This window comes from Onychostoma macrolepis, chromosome 08 (genome assembly GCF_012432095.1).
Source record: "Onychostoma macrolepis isolate SWU-2019 chromosome 08, ASM1243209v1, whole genome shotgun sequence".
Taxonomy (NCBI): domain Eukaryota; kingdom Metazoa; phylum Chordata; class Actinopteri; order Cypriniformes; family Cyprinidae; genus Onychostoma; species Onychostoma macrolepis.
In genome coordinates, this window is record NC_081162.1 from 7,221,333 (window position 1) to 7,239,412 (window position 18,080).

The following is an 18,080-nucleotide window of genomic DNA, read 5'->3' on the forward strand; positions in this document are numbered from 1 at the left end:
TTTGTATTTGTGTTATGGAGAGCGTCAAATGTTCACTCACCACTCAAAACGGCAAGTTTTTGTCAGGTGCGGAGTTCTGCAAGCTTGTGAATCCTCTCATTATAACAACGTGTAGATAAGATGTAAATAAGAGATTCATTGTGCAGAGAGATCGTGATGAACTGAAGTGAGTGACAGCTTTTAGTGATTATAGACGGATCGCTCTTTACACGCATTCTAAGCTGTTTTGACTGTCTCAGAACAGATATATTCACCTCAGTAAAGAAATTATTGTCAAGTCATAGTCATAATTTTATTTGTCTTGATGTTTCAAAATGACTCTCTTGTGTGTTCTTCCTAGGTGCGCCAGCGCGAAATAAATGCAAATAAACTATAAACTAAAAACGCGTATAAATGTACAAATGGAATGACTGGAGATTTTCGCTTAATAGATTAAATTTTCAATTTGTTTCTCGGCAAACCCTATCGTGTACCTTAAGAACACTTGGAATACGGAACGAGTTGCATGGGATAATTTTTATGACATTTTAATCCTTTTTGTAAAAAGATTGAAGAAGTTTACAATTCATTAAATTGACAAGTGCAAGCATTTTTTTTTAATATAATGTCTTCTTTTGTGATCCGAAAAAAATAAATAAGGTAGCTTAATATGGCTTTAGAATAGCATCAGGTTGACTAATTATTTAGGCTACTTAAATTGTGAAGGGGTAATAGTTATAATAAATAACAGTTATAGCTATAATGAGAGAGAGCTAGCGAGCAAAATAAGGTGTAAAAGAGCATATAGTTATTGTGTTGGGGCCCCGTACCTGAAATTTGCTTAGGGCCCCCAAATCACTGTGTCCACCCCTGCATATGATTGACAGATAAAACACCCAATCACGTTTCGTTTTATGCCATGTCATGTTAAGGGGCGTGGAAATGTCACCGCAATAACAGAGTGGTGTGTAAAACTCTCGGACATATTTTAAAGATTCTGTGCGCAAACTTTACATTTTTCACATACTTTTGAAACAGCATTTAGTTGATCCTGATAAGCGCTCGTCATCACTGTTATAAACACGACGGCTTTCTTCTTTCGTGAGGGGGTTTGGCACCACGGCATTTTTGTTTCCAGGCAGAAAGTTAAAGAACGCAACACACACGTCTCCCGGAAATCCTGTATAATTCAACCAATCTGATGGCGACTTCGAAACTCCTGAAGTGTTTCCAGACAGAGCTGGGTAGATTACTTACAAATTGTAATCTGAAACATGGAGTGCAGTAAACATTATATTACATCAAGGTTTCCCAAAGGGTTCGTAAAGGAACTGCAGAGGGGTTGTGAGTTTAATGAAAAGCTGACAATTAATTAAATCATAAAAAAAATTAAATGAAAATAAGTCATTTTAAAACAAACTCCCTTTCTTCTTTTTTTTTTCCTTTCTTTTTTTTCACTTGGCGGCCATATTTAATTTGCAACGCCTCCAGGCAGCTCGTAGAAGACCTATCTTAATGAATGGGGGAGTCCTGAAGTCTCAAAAACTGCTCGCTGAACTCAAACTGTCAAATCAGCAACAAAAATCTGAAATTAATTGCCCCATGAATGTTGTTTCTTATGCTCAAATAGCGTTTAAAAAGCTTATTTTTCAGTCTAGACCAAGCAATGCGCATGCGGAGTCATAACGTGCTTATACAGTGCATGTGTATTGGCTGGTCTAGTCAGGTTTCTATGGGAAATTTGGCTCTTTCATTTAGAAGGTGGGACTATTCCTCCATATTGCTCGTTGCAGCATCTCCCATTCCTAAGTATAGGAGAGAACCGTCTTTGCATTTCTATAGTCTTTGTTTCAAATAAAACACTTACTAAAAAAAGATGAAATATTTTTATTTACCTGCATGCAATGTGATCATTAATCAACATCAAAGAAACCGTGGACATGCAAATGTGTTACTTAATTATTGAAATATTTATTTTAAAAGGGGTACTTAAAGCAAATATATTTGGTGAATAAGGTTTAGATGACAAAGTTTTGTAATGCCTGCATTACATGTAACTAAGAAATAACGTGAATGTGTGCATTTTAATGAGTTATAATTAATAATACATGGTAAAAAAAACCTACAGAGTAATAATTCAAATAAATATGAATGTGTTCATCAGTAGCCTAGTTGATGCAATGTTGAAACCCTTCTTAAACCTGAAAAGATGTCTGTATATCCAGTGGTCAAATGCAGTCGCCACTTGACTAATGACTGATCTTTGTGTGAATGTCCACAAAACTGGACTATATATACATATATAATATGTATATAATCGGTAGACTATTTTAGAAAATATTTAAAGGTTTTTACACAAATCTGTATAAAGCCAAAACAGATTTTGATGAACCAATTTGTAAGCAGTATTTAGATCAATTGGAATTGCCTCGGATCTCACAGATGGATAAAGAATCTTTGGAGGCCCCATTAAGTTTGGAGGAGCTCCACGTCTCTCTAAAAAGCCTTCAAAAGGGCAAATCGCCAGGTCTAGATGGTCTCCCCCCTGAATTATATTTAGAAATTTGGGATTTGGTAGGGACACTTATGCGTAATTCATTTAATTTTGCAATTGAACATGGTGTATTTCACAGAGATCAAAAAACATCATTGATAACATTACTTCTTAAAAAAGGGAAAGATCCATTAGATTGTTCCAGCTACAGACCGATATCACTAATCCCATGTGATCTAAAAATCTATGCTAAAGTTTTTGCTTCTCGTATGGAGAAGGTAATTCATAGTTTGATCAAGGAGGAGGCGCAATGCATCTGACAATATGCGTCGACTCTTTCATATTCTTGACTTTGCAGACTCTCATCCGAGCCCTTATGCGGTTTTTTCACTTGATGCAGAAAAGGCCTTTGACAGGCTAGAGTGGAATTATATGTGGGCAGTTCTGCAATGTTTCAGCTTCGGTGAACATTTAATTTCTATGATTAAGACATTATACCACTCACCTGCAGCATCAGTCTTGACTGGTAATATTATTTCCCCCTTATTGTTTTGTTTATCTCTTGAACCCTTAGCAGAAGCCATCAGGTATTGATTAAGATTCATGATCATAATCATAGTATTTATTGTACGCTGATGATATTATTCTATATTTGAAAGTGAAAGTGAATTCCCATTCTCGGAATTCGTGCTCTGCATTTAACCCATCACACACACCCAGAGCAGTGGGCAGCCATTTATGCTGCGGCGCCCAGAGAGCAGTTGGCCTTGCTCAAGGGCACCTCATAATATTGAGGGTGGAGAGAGCGCTGTACATTCACTCCCCCACCTACAATTCCTGCCAGACCGAGACTCGAACTCACAACTTTTGGATTACAAGTCCGACTCTCTAACCATTAGGTCACGACTTCCCTGACTGCTTTGATGTTTCAGTCTCTAGTACAATTAAGGACTCTAGTACAAATTTGATCGTTTTAGTAGCTTATCAGGATACAAAATAAATTGGAGCAAATCTGCTTTAATGCCAATTAATAATGTTAAAGTTAATTCTTCTATTCCCTCATTTATCCCTATTAGATTAGATTAGATTAGATTCAACTTTATTGTCATTACACAAGTACAGGTACAGGGCAACGAAATGCAGTTTAGGTCTAACCAGAAGTGCAATAGTAGCAAGTGCAGTATATACAATGGTTGAATAAGTGCAGGACAAGGATATGTACTGAGTATATGTATAAATATATATAGAAAGATGGTTATTGTATGGTTATGTATAGTGAATAAATATACAGAAATTACAAGTGAATATGTATAGTGAATAAATGTACAGAATTTACAGGTGAATATGTATAGTGAATAAATATACAGAATTTACAGGTGAATATGTATAGTGAATAAATATACAGATGGCTATTACTATAGGCAGAATTTACAGGTGATATGTACTATCAATATAATATATATACAGATGACTGTTACTATAAACAAGGTGTAAAAGTGCAGTGGAAGTGATTAACTGTACAAAATATTAATGTAAGCATTGATAATGTAACAACAGTCGGCAGTGCAAATGAGCATAGTCCAATTTAGGTATGGTAGTGCAAGATACAAAAGTAAACAGTTGTTACTGTGATAAATATTTACATTCAGTAGTGCAAATAAGGCAGATGTGAGGTAGGAGAGAAGAGTTAATAATATATGAGGAAGTGGATCAACGGGGGTTAGAGTTCAGTAAAGAGACAGCTCTGGGGAAGAAACTGTTCTTTAGTCTGCTGGTCCTGGTCCGGAGGCACCTGAAACGCCTGCCGGAGGGCAGGAGAAAACAGTCTGTGGGCTGGGTGAGAGGAGTCCTTAAGGATGCTGCGAGCTCGATGCAGACAGCGTTTCCTCTGGATGTGTTCGATGGCAGGTAGTGGAGTCCCTGTGATGCGCTGGGCAGTTTTCACCACCCGTTGCAGTGCCTTGCGCTCCGCAACAGAGCAGCTCCCATACCATACTGTGACACAGTTGGTCAGGATGCTTTCTATTGTGCAGCGATAGAAGTTCACCAGGATAGCTGAGGAGAGCTGATTCTTCCTCAGTGTCCTCAGAAAGAAGAGGCGCTGGTGAGCCTTCTTGACCAGGCTGGAGGTGTTGGTTTTCCACAACATGTCCGCCGAGATGTGGATCCCCAGGAACTTGAAACTGGAGACACGCTCAACAGCCATTCCATTGATGTGGATGGTGTCGTGTGTGTCTCTTGACTCCTTCCTGAAGTCCACGATGAGCTCCTTCGTTTTGGTGGTGTTGAGGAGCAGGTTATTTTCAGTGCACCATGTGGCCAGGTGCTGGATCTCCTCCTATAGGCAGTCTCATCGTTGTTACTGATGAGGCCAATCACCGTGGTGTCGTCTGCAAACTTGACGATGGAATTAGATCCATACACAGGCTTGCAGTCAGAGGTGAAGAGGAGTAGAGAAACGGGCTTAGCACACAGCCCTGTGGTACACCAGTGTTAAGTGTGATGGATGTGGAGCAGGTGAATCCTGATCGAACATTCTGGGGTCTGTTGGTCAGGAAGTCCTATTAAGGAATCTTTCATCTATTTGGGCATTACTATATATAAAAACATCCATAAGATCGCCAGAGACAATTTTAATAGTATTCTAGTTAAGGTCAAAAATGACATTCAAAGATGGAAGAATCTTAAAGTCTCTCTTCAAGGAAGAATCTCCACAGTTAAGATGAAATTGTTACCTCGGTTTAACTTTCTTTTCTCTATGCTACCACTTTCTCCCCCTCCAGGTTACTTTAAGGAGATCAACTCCATAATTTCTCATTTTATCTGGAATGATAAATGCCCCAGAATCAAACTTACCACAATGCAACATGCTAATCGCGCAGGAGGACTGGCTGTACCAAATTTTGAATTGTATTATTGGTCGTTCCAACTTAAGGCTCTTCATAATTGGATTGATCCTCAATCGAACGTTTCATGGAGAGTGATTGAAGCTGACAAGGTTAAAATAAACAGAATCCAAGATATTTTATTTACTGGCACAGGAAAAAAGGTGATAATTATAAATTTGGTCCGGTTTGGTCCCGTTATTAAAATCTGGAAAACGGTTGAACGTCTGATGGAGGACCCTTCAAATTTTGTAGCAGTACACCTTTATGGTACAATTTTAATTTTGTATGCGGAAATCGTCCATTTGTCCAACCTTCTTGGTCTTATATATGATAACCAAGGCCTCTGTTCATTTCAGACATTAAGAACCATATTTTGTTTACCAGCATCCGCATATTTGTCTTTCTTCAACTACGTTCTGCTCTCAAAGCGTATGGAGTTCCTTGGGCATCTCCCATTTCCTCTCATCCTATGCGGGACTGGATTGCACCATCTTAAGGTCAGCCATCTGTTTCCTTAATATATAATAAAATTATTGATTGCATTACAAAACCTCTTTCTATTCAATCTATTTGGAATCGGGAATTATCTGACCTTAATTTATCTGTCGACTGGGAGACAGTGTGGTCTAGCCTCAGCTTAACATCTAAAAACTTGGCTCATCATCTTATTCACTTCAAAGTCATTCATAGAGCATACATAACTCCTTACAAAAGATTCAAAATGAAACTACAACCAAATTCTAACTGCCATATATGCACTGTAAAAAATTGCTGTAAAATTTACAGTAACTTACTGGCAATTTTGGTTGCCAGTAAGACTGTAAATTTACAAGAGTACTGTAAATCAATAATTACAATTGTACTGTAAAACCCTTGCATGCTGTAAAATTGTTATGATGGTGTGTAAACATTTGATAAACTTATTTCATTTGATTCTACTAAGAAGGAACATTTCTTAATATAAAACTGCAAACACTTAATTTGTAATAGTAAAGTTACTAAAAACATGACTTTAACTCAAATAGTTGCAGTTTATCATCAGCTATAGCACACATGCATGTGGTAAAGCACTTAACAAAGAGAGCATCACTGTATCAGCAACTCTACAGTTACTGTCTTTAAATAAAGCAGCAGAACATCAGTGTCTCATCATTGACTGAAGCACAGGCTCTACTCTCCACCGCAATGGTGACCCACCAAACTAAATTAAACTAACAGATCTCTCTTGTGCAAAATAATACAGTTCAGTTAAATATTTACTCTCCTTATAGATAACACCTGCTGTTAACAAGCAGAATCACTGAATGAAGGAGAAACAAGAACTACAACTGACTTCAGCCACAGCCTTAGATGAACTCAACTGAAATACAAGACATCATTAAATCTCTCAAGATCTGATTAAACAACTCCACAAACAGCATTACCAGCTTCACACATTACAATTTGACTTTATTTCTGTCATATGTCTATAAAAATTATTTGAGAATTAACAGAAGTTTAGTTGTTTTATTGAAAACGTTTAGTTTGACCTCACCATTGTGGCGATCAGGGTTTTCTTTAGTTGGGCTCTTGACCATCAAATTTTAATCTTAGTTTTTTTCTGGTTGCTGTAACTGTGTTTATAAAGCACATAAAGGGGTTAATGTTCTGTTTTGTTGAGATTTAAAGGGTTTCTGTTTGTCTGAGTTTTGGTGTTACCATTGTGCTGAGGGGTAGAGCCTGTGTTTAAGTCAAGGATGAGCAGAAAGTCGTCGATGTTGTGTTACCTGTTGATTATTTAAAGGCAGTAATTGTGTAGTTATTGATGCAGTGATATCTTTGCGAATTGAGATTAAAATAATTTTTCTGGTTTTGATTAATAAGTTGATTTTGAGAGTTTTTTTTTTTTGTGGAGTCAAATGAAATAAATTCAGAGTGCTAATATGCTGACATTATAAATATTAGTTTATAAACATAAATGACAGTTGGCCAATTTTAAGGGTTAGCTCACCCAAAAATGAAAATTATGTAATTAATTATTCACCCTGATGTTGTTCCAAACCCGTAAGACCTCCGTTCATCTTCGAAACACAAATTAAGATGTTTTTGATGATATCTGAGAGCTCTCTGACCCTCCCGCAGACAGCAAGGGTCCTTACACGATCAAGGTCCAGAAAAGTACCAAGATGATCATGTGACATCAGTCTGTCAACTGTAATTTTACGAAGCCACGAGAATACTTTTTGCGCAAAGAAAACAAAAATAATGATTTTATTCCACATTTTTGTCTCTACTGTTTCTTTTGTGGACGCGCGTTCATGATCCAGTGTGATGACGTTGATTCTCATGGCTTCGTAAAATTACAGTTGACAGACTGATGTCACATGGACTACTTTGTCGATCATCTTGGTACTTTTCTGGACCTTGATCGTGTAAGGACCTTTGTTGTCTGTGGGAGCATCTGAGAGCTCTCAGATATCATAAAAAATATCTTATTTTGTGTTCCGAAGATGAACGTAGGTCTTACAGGTTTGGAACGACATCAGGGTGAGTAATTAATGACATAATTTTAATTTTTGGGTGAACTGTCCCTTTAAGGCAGTTGGTATAAATGAAGAGATAAATGCATTTTTAATTTAGCGCATTACAGTAACATTCTGTAATGTAGGTAAAGAACTATAAAATTAACAGTAAACTACAGGAAAATGTGCTGCCAGCAGAGCCGATCCTTCCTATATGCAGAATACGCAAGCTGCGTAGGGCCCCCGAAACACCAGGGGGCCCCCTTGTTCTCAAAGAGGTTTTAGATGTTTAGAGGTGTGACCTCGGCATCCTGGCCAAATATGCCCATTGGCCTCTGACCATCATGGCTTCCTAACAATCCCCATATCTGCTGATTGGCTTCATCACTCTGTCTCCTCTCCACCTGTAGCTGGTGTGTGGTGGGTGTTCTGGCACACTATGGCTGCCGTCGCATCATCCAGGTGGATGCTACACACTGGTGGTGGATGAGGAGACCCCCCCCAAATGTAAAAACGCTTTGAGTTCCTAGAAACTATTATTATTATTAATTTTAGTTTCGCTTTTTAATTTGGCCAGCGGTTATGAAAACATGAATCATTTCTTTTAATGCGGTGCACTGTCACCCTCTCTACGTAAAAATCAGTCAAATCATGTAATGTGAATGTTGTACAGTCTCTTGCTCAAGACTAAAAAAACGTAGTTGAAAGTGTACCGAGCCACGGCAGAGATACTGTTTCTCGAGCGCTTTCCGTGAGCGCGATTCGAGACGGAGTGAAACACGGACAAATGCGTTTCGTACATTCTTTCATCCGAACCGTATATACAGTATATTTTATTATTTCGATAATAAGTACTCTTTTTAAAAGTATGCTAAAAAGTGTCTATCTACAGTGAGCTACATTTTACTGGCTTTGTAAGATTTTTGTCCAATAAAGGCTTAAAAATGATCTGAACAAATGAAAAGTTCCCAGCATGCCTCTCCCATGTGAACACTGACAATATAGGCTCGTTTGAGATGTGCCTAGCCTTGCCTAAAATTTAGGCGAGAGTAGGCAGCTGCATTGAGGGAGGAGTGAAATAAGTGCAGTCAAGATGGACAGTTCAGACCTCTTGAACAGATATATACAAGATCAAAGGCGGATATCATGTTATTCACTCTCATGCACTGTTTCTAATAAACATGATATAATTTCAGTTATTTTGCTTTTATATGAAAATAAATATGATGAATAAGACTCTCAAAGTACTTGCTATTTAATTACATTCTAAAGAAATGTATCATTTATTTTTACTGTAATATAAACATGTATTTTATATTTAGAAATATGACAACAATCACATATCTCACACAGAGATCACACTGTCATAGTGTTTGGGAACATTCACGCATAATTTAAACACATAATCACATGATATCTGATATAAAAAGTAAACATTTTAGAAGAGAATGCAATCTCAAACAAGCCTATTTACTATGAGCTTCCTTTCACAGCCTTTGTGATTTCTTTGTGAAGTAAAGGGTTAAAGAGTTACCAATGAAAAGTTCCAGCATGCCCCTCTCATGAATATGATTAAATACTCACTACCTTTGCATTATATAATACATGTATACATAGCCTACTCTTTTCATTTTATATGGAGAAACACACTAACTAAACGCACTTATATAAGACAATATACATTGAATGTTCAAAAGCAAAGCAATGACTCAAGTTTGTCACCACTACAGAGAAAGCTGTAGCTTGAATATGAACAGATCTGAGTAACCATAAACTTCATGATTCTTCCAGAATTCAAATAAATGATGATTGGTCTGATCATAATTGTTTGTGAAATGTGCTGCCAATTACCTTGTTACAGTTCAGCACACTGACCATCTGATTCCGGCTGTTAACAAATTGAACTTCTACAGTATTTATTTTGTTTTAGTTGATGATTAATAAAGATGAAATGCTTTTGTTTGCTGTAGTTTTTCAGATTTATTATTTAGGTTTATAGCTTTGTTTTCTTCAGTTGTAGATGCTTTTGCTAATGAAGTATTGCAATTGTATAAGACTGCAACAAAAGTATGTTGTTTAGGGTCTTGTCTGTTCAAATCTAACTTTTAAAGTCTGTAGTTTACTTTTGTACACGATAATTTTATTTGAATGTTCAGATGAAATCCTACATTTTTCTATCAGTAAAAAGGCACTTACTTCCACACAGTAACAGGTTATGTAAAAACAACTTTAACAGAGCTTAATTATATTGAACTTATGTGAGTAATTAAATCACATATATCACCCTTTGACTGAATTTTGCTCAAATTGGTTCAAAATATAAGTGGAAGTTTTAAGTCTTTACAGGCTTTGCGATTTGTCTTGAAAAGTTCTTTGTGATGAAAAGTTCCCAGCATGCCCCTTCATGAATCTGATTAAATACTGGCTAACTTTGCATTATATAATTCATATATACATATACTCTTTTCATTCCATATGGAAAAACTAACTTTAATCACTTATATATGTGCCTCTAGAAGCTTGCATTCTGCAAGTGAACGGCGCATTATTGTGCCATCCCAAAGAGGCACAAAATCACTTTCACGGACTTTTACATTAACTGTTCCCTCCTGGTGGAATGACCTGCCCAACTCAGTACGAGCAGCTGAGTCCTTAGCCATCTTCAAGAAACATCTAAAAACATCATATAATACAAAATTGCAAGGCAGATGCTCCAAAGTACTAACTGTGATGGGAATCATGCAGCAGGTTTTTATGGTTGTGAATGCTTTCTTCAGGCAAAGTAGGTGCAGTTTGTGAAGGATCAGAGCAAGGTGTCATATGCAGAGGCAGTTCAAAGAGTGTCTAGATGCTGTTAGGAAACCAGATCACCTATGGGGTATGGGGTTCCATAAGTAAAGATGACAGAACAAGACGACAGTAAAGACGACATTAAGGACGACAGAACAAGACAACAGTAAAGATGACAGAACAAGACGACAGTAAAGACGACAGTAAAGGTGACATTAAGGACGACAGAACAAGACGACAGTAAAGATGACAGTAAGGACGACAGAACAAGATGACAGTAAAGATGACAGAACAAGACGACAGTAAAGACGACAGAATAAGACGACAGTAAAGATGACAGAACAAGACGACAGAAAAAGACGACAGTAAGGACAACAGAACAAGACGACAGTAAGGACGACATTAGGACAACAGAATAAGATGACAATAAGGATGTCAGAACAGGACGACAGCAAAAAGAACAGAGAAAAAGACAGCAGGATGCCAGATTAAGACGACGTCAACAGACAACATAGACGTCAATATTTAGTGATTTACCTGAACAAGTAGGCAATGACTGTAGACAAAGACAAATGTACAGTACAAAGTCGACTCATTTTTGGCACAAATGGAACCTCATACAGCAGTGACAATGAGACAGCCAGTAGGGAATAGGTTGAGCACCTGGTAGTGTGGAGTGCCAACAACAATCTGGCAATCAACACCCAGAAGACCAAGGAGCTGATTATGGGCCACCTGCAGTCTAGGATAGATCACACACGTGCACACACACTCCCATGTACATTGATGGAGCCAAAGAGGAATGTGTGACTAGATTCACGTTCCTTGGTGTCCACATCTCTGAGGTTCTTTCCTGGACCCTCAACACCTCCACTCTCATAAAAAAGGCACAACAGCAGGGGCATAGCCATCATTTCAGAAGTGAGGGGACAAAAATGTTATATATATATATATATATATACATATTTATAACGTTACAATATAACATTTCTGTAATAAATTTTACCTACCAGTCAAAAGTTTTTGAACAGTAAGATTTTTAATGTTTTTTAAAGAAGTCTCTTCTGTTCACCGAGCCTGCATTTATTTGATCCAAAATACAGCAAAAGCAGTAATAATGTGAAATATTTTTACTAAAAACAACTAACATATTTTAAAATGTAATTGATTGCTGTGATCAAAGCTGAATTTTCAGCATCATTACTCCAGTCTTCAGTGTCACATGATCCTTCAGAAATCATTCTCATTTGCTGCTCAAGAAACCTTTTTTAATTATTATTATTGTCAATATTTAAAAGATTTGAGTACATTTTTTTCAGGATTCTTTGATGAATAGAAGGATCCAAAGATCAGCATTTATCTGAAATAAAAAGATTTTGTAACATTATACAGTATACCATTTAAAAGCTTAGAGTCAGTATGTATACACACACACACAAACACACACACATATATATATATATTGTGGCGAGTATCCCAGTTCCAGATCAGCGTCGCCCTGGAAACGCCGCTCCCGCACTGATCACACAACAACACCTGTGCGTGATGAGTGGCGCACCTGAAGCTCGTTCCCTCAGCCATAAAAGCCAGGAGAAGAGGCACACGAGGGGAGGTGTAACGGAGTGTCAGCCGGAACTAATGCTTGTTTCTCCCTCTTCCTCACAGAGTCTGACCGCACCCCAGGAGAGCACTCCTCACGACACTTCACCCCACGAACACCATTCATCTAAGCACGTGTGATCAGTGTGGGTTAATAAATCGCCCTCTGGGGAACTTTCCAGCATTTCCGAGTCTGTGTTCTCATCCATCCGCGACAATATATATATATATATATATATATATATATATATATATATATATATTAGTATATAAAACAATTTATATATAATTTTTTTTTTTTTTTTTTTAAGAGCAGCAAATCAGAATATCAGAATGGTTTCTAAAGGACTGTGTGACTGAAGTAATGATGCTAAAAATTTTGCTTTGAAATCAGGATAAATTACATTTTAAAATAGAAAACAGTTATTTTAAATAGTAAAAATATTTCAAAATTTTACTGTTTTGCTGTACTTTGGATCAAATAAGTGTAGGCTTGGTGAGCAGAAGAGAATTCTTTAAAAAAACATTAACAATCTTACTGTTCAAAAACGTTTGACTGGTAGAGTATAGGCAACTTTAATTTCTCTCTTATTTCTAGCTTTTAATTGGCTTAGAAATCATACACTGCTGGACAATAACCAACAATAATGATTTGTTTACATACTACAAACACTTTTTATCACATAAGGCAGTATGGCAATTAGCACTGCATTGTTCATACTTTTCAAACCATATATTGTCGCTGTCCCATGTTTAATGTCTTCATGTTTCCGAACGTTTCTGTTTTTTCTGTGAAAACAGCTGTTTTCATACAGTGACACTTTTGTCCAAATTAGGAATTTCCTGGTACAACTTTCTACGGGAGAGCGCCCTCCGGCTTTGAGTATGAATGAAACACACATTCTGGGTCCGAATAAAACATCAGGTCATCAACTATCCTGTCTCTTTGACTTTAAATCTGTATTTATTCACACCAGCTCTTGAAAACCTCTATGCGAACACACTTTCCCGAAAAAGTGCGGTAATCTAAATCCCGTGTAATCTACGCCCCTGCACAACAGCACTTTTATTTCCTTAGGAAACCACATCCTGCTGAACTTTTATTATAGCACTATTAAAAGCATCTTAACCAACTGCATCACAGTGTGGTACAGCAACTGTGCTTTCTCAGACCAGCAAACCCTCCAGCAGATGGTGAAAACTTCTCAGTACCTCACTGGTGTTCAGCTACCCTCCATCAAAGACCTGCTGCATAAGAAGGGTGAGAAGCATTATCAAAGGTACCTCTCACCCCAACCATGGACTGTTTTCTCCTCTCCCATCCAGAAGACATTATAAGAGTCTTTGGTGTTGCACTGGCAGACTCAGGAACAGTGTATTTCACTCAGCTGTCAGTCTACTGAGCTCCAAACTCTTTTATTTTTGCACATTCCCTTGCGCATTTCTACCTCATGATGCCACTTGCACCGTTATTGTCATTGGCCATATGAGGGGCGCCACTACGGTTTCTGGGCCCCCTGGATAGCATATCCACTCAGGCCCCTGCTTTCGGTAGAAATCACGATCGAAGAATCGTCCTAACCTTGAAGAATCGTCTTAATCATGAAGAATCGTCCTAACCTTCCCCCCCTTACGGCGCCACTGGGCCATATACACACACAGTATTTTTATACAATTTACACAATCACGCTTTCTGATAAAAGCCCTCCCATGCTTTTCATTAAGAGCCTGTTTCAATGATTTAAAAATTGTTACATTGTAACTTTCTCATTCACAGTGTTGAACAGAAAATCGCATTGTTGAATTACAACTATGTGTCGGACACTTTTTCTCTCTGTCTCTCTGTGGTCCTAGTTTCTGGAAAAGTGAGTGTGGTATTTTATACATGCCAAAAATTAAAAGCATACAGCAACATGCACTACATCAGTTCACATTCACAAATTTACACTAATTATGACATTCATTAAGCAGTTAGTTGAAATGCCTGCATGTATTTTCAGAGCCAGTTTTGGCTCTTTTTGAACTTCATCATCCACTTCCTGTTGTGTCAGAAGCTGTGAAAGAGAGCAAAACTTGTTCCATAAAACACCTAAGCAAATATAAATACATCTCTGGAATGCATTTATTTTCCTTATGAATGAAGTATTTAAGCTGTTGATTCAAAAGATCATCAGTAAGATTTCAGTTCACTCCATTCAGACGCTATCATTTTTCATTCTGGATAAAGAAAGCAGGTTTACTTTCTGGTATGCTAAAGACTGCCTATTTGAGATTTTTTTCAGGCTTTGTAAGATTTTTGTACAATAAAGGGTTAAAAATGTTCCGACCAAATGACAAGTTCTCAGCATGCCTCTCCATGAATATGATTCAACTTTGTGTTATATCACACACACACACATATATATATATATATATATATATATATATATATATACTTACATCACTTACATATGACAATATGCATTGAATGATAAAAAGAAAGTCAGAGGTATACCTCATGCTTCAATAAGAATTGATCTGTTCTCTTTCACTTATTTTAGACCTGATAAATTATGATTTGATTTATGATTTTTTTTTTTTTTTTTTTGTGAATTGTGTGATCTTTTTGAGGGGTGTAGCACAATGATCTTGACCTCTGATCCTGACTATGGATTGTTAGTTAAATAACATAGACGTTCTTCAAGAATAGTGACGCATTTATTTTTAGATTTCAAACAAGTGTATGGGAAATGTGATGCAACAAGATGTAATTCAGTTTAGTTTTTCATGAGAAGTAACATTTACTATGAGCTTCCTTTCACATGCTTCGTGATTTCTTTGTCAAGTAAATTGTTAAAGAGCGACCAATGAAAAGTTCCCAGCATGCCTCTCTCATGATTATGATTATTTTATTGTTTATTGCATTTCACTGAATGTCATTTAAAGTATTTTGAACTCTTTAGTAATTTATTTTCCTCATTACTTTGAGTATGTATTTGATTTCTATTTACCCATAGATAGGGTTTATAGCAGGTGTTAACAGCGATCAACAACTATTACTAATGAATAGTTGTCGGGTGGGGTTGCAAAGCTCATTTGATTAGAGAGAATAAGCACCCCGCTCTCCTGTTGTCAATCACTGTGTCACCCCCCACCACCACACACAACACACAAACACACTACACCACACTGCTCATTTACGACTCTACACGACCCCCCTGCACACCTACAGCCCACCACAGACCGGCAACTATACCGAATTCACAGGCTTTTACACACCACAGGGGGTCTGCACGAGAAGCTAGGTGCAAACTTGTGCTGGTCAGCAGGTAGAGTACCACGGAGTTACAACAGAGAAACGAACTTTGAACTTACCAAGAGTCATTTAGAACGCTTCTTTCCAGGTTCCTTTTAAAGGGTATTAAGTCATTTCGGTAGGCATATTTTTTTATTTTTTTTAATAACGTAATGTCTCCAATTTAATGGACTCACCGTCACTGCTGACATATTAGACCATAAATACCAACATTAATACCAAGAACACTTACAGGGGTGTCAATTGTCATTACAATTTTCCATTCATTTAAATTACATAGTTTTAACATAAACAAATCAATAAACTTAATGTGATTCATATGCATCAGTCATACGTGAATGAAACAGGTAAGATTTATGTAATAATTCACAGCAAAGTCCCCACACTGCTCAGTGTTCATGTGTTTCCACACTACAGAGTGTTCAAGTAGAATTGAAGCAGTGCTGGAGTTAAGAAGATAATTATGTGATGATTGATCATTAATGATGAACAGCTGCTGTTATCAAGAAGAATCACCGAAGGAAAGAGAAACACAAGAACTACAACTGACTTCAGCCACAGCCAAAGATGAAATCAACTGAAATAAAAGAAGACATTAAATCTCTCAAGATCTGATTAAATAGCTTCACAAACAGCATCAGATTGACCAGATTGACTTTATTTCTGTCAGACTTCTAGAGAAACTCTTATTGAGAATTAACAGAGGTTTAGATGCTTTATTGTTTTGTTTGAAATCACCATTAAAGAGATCAGTGTTTCCTTTTGTTGGGCTCTTGACCCTTTGACACTTTGGTGTTGCTATAACTGTGTGTTTCTATAAGACCCACTTAGCTTAGCCAGCAAAGCCAAGGAAAAAAGAGTTGTGATCCACCGATCTCATTTCAAGTCAAATATCCGATTATATAGATGTCATACTGCTTTAGATTTTTTTTTTTTTTTTTAGTTTTAGATCTTGCAGTATTGTAAATGTCAGTTCATTTGAATAATTTACAAATCACTTTGTGCACAAAATGTTTTCATCTGTAGCACGTCAAAGACCACAGACATCAAGAATCAGTGTATGAATCTCAACAATGGTGACAGTCAACAAAATATTCAGATAAAACTCTAAACATCACAAAACAAGCTACTAAATAACATAGTAAGAATAAAAGAAAATAACCAGACAATTCAGCTGCATTGTTTATTCATGCTGCAATGCATGCTGGGATACATGGGAGAGTCATGTACTATGGTGTTGCCCAGCATGCATTGCAACATGAAGCATTTTCTTGACTGTCACCATTGTTGAGATTCATATGCTGATTCTTGATGTCGGTGGTCTTTGTATTGCTCCAGATGAAAACTTTTTGTGCACAAAGTGATTAGCAAATTATTCAAATTATCTTTTACTATACTACTAGATCTGAAGCTATAAAACAAATCTACACATATTCGTAAGACATTGGACTTGAAACTAGATCGGTAGATCATCTGCCCCCAACTCTTTTTTTTATTTTTTTCTTAGTTTCACTGGCTAAGCGTGTTTTATATAAACACACAATTAAAGCAACCAGTATAATAGCAACACCAAAGTATGAAGGATCAAGAGCCCAGAGCCCAACAAAAGGAAACACTGATCTCTTTAATGGTGATTTCAAACAAAACAATAAAGCATCTAAACCTCTGTTAATTCTCAATAAGAGCTTCTCTAGAAGTCTGACAGAAATAAAGTCAATCTGGTCAATCTGATGCTGTTTGTGAAGCTGTTTAATCAGATCTTGAGAGATTTAATGTCTTCTTTTATTTCAGTTGATTTCATCTTTGGCTGTGGCTGAAGTCAGTTGTAGTTCTTGTGTTTCTCTTTCCTTCGGTGATTCTTCTTGATAACAGCAGCTGTTCATCATTAATGATCAATCATCACATAATTATCTTCTTAACTCCAGCACTGCTTCAATTCTACTTGAACACTCTGTAGTGTGGAAACCCATGAACACTGAGCAGTGTGGGGACTTTGCTGTGAATTATTACATAAATCTTACCTGTTTCATTCACGTATGACTGATGCATATGAATCACATTAAGTTTATTGATTTGTTTATGTTAAAACAATGTAATTTAAATGAATGGAAAATTGTAATGCAATTGAATTACATAAAATGTCAATTTAGACCGAATCATTTTTTTGAGTGTACTTGTCACTTGTTTTTGCAGAGGCACCTGCACCGTTGTAATTCTCTTTCTTTAATTGTAATTCCCTTTTAAGGAAAGACTATTGAAAGTAGTCATTATTTCCACTGTGAATACATGAAGCCCTAAATTAAACACCAAGGACATTGCGGATGAATTTGCTGAAAGAAAGGCCCAGTAGATTACATTTATTGTTTGTATTTTGTGATAAAATTGACAGAATTTAAAGGATACTATTTGTGTTATATTGAAAGTAATAAAACCCTTATTGTAATTATCGGGTTTCTGTCATGCTACAAAAAATAAATAGACTTGCAAACATTGAATATTATTTCCAAGCATTTATACCGTCAGTTAAACAGCTT

At 36.8% G+C, this 18,080-nt stretch overlaps 1 non-coding gene across 1 annotated transcript; it reads left to right on the forward strand.

Moving 5' to 3' along the window:
* Nucleotides 1–9,643: 9,643 nt before the first annotated feature.
* Nucleotides 9,644–9,746, forward strand: LOC131546403 (small nucleolar RNA U13). Its single transcript, XR_009272691.1, has one exon. It is a non-coding gene; the product is annotated as a small nucleolar RNA U13 (small nucleolar RNA).
* The last annotated feature ends 8,334 nt before the right edge of the window (nucleotides 9,747–18,080 follow it).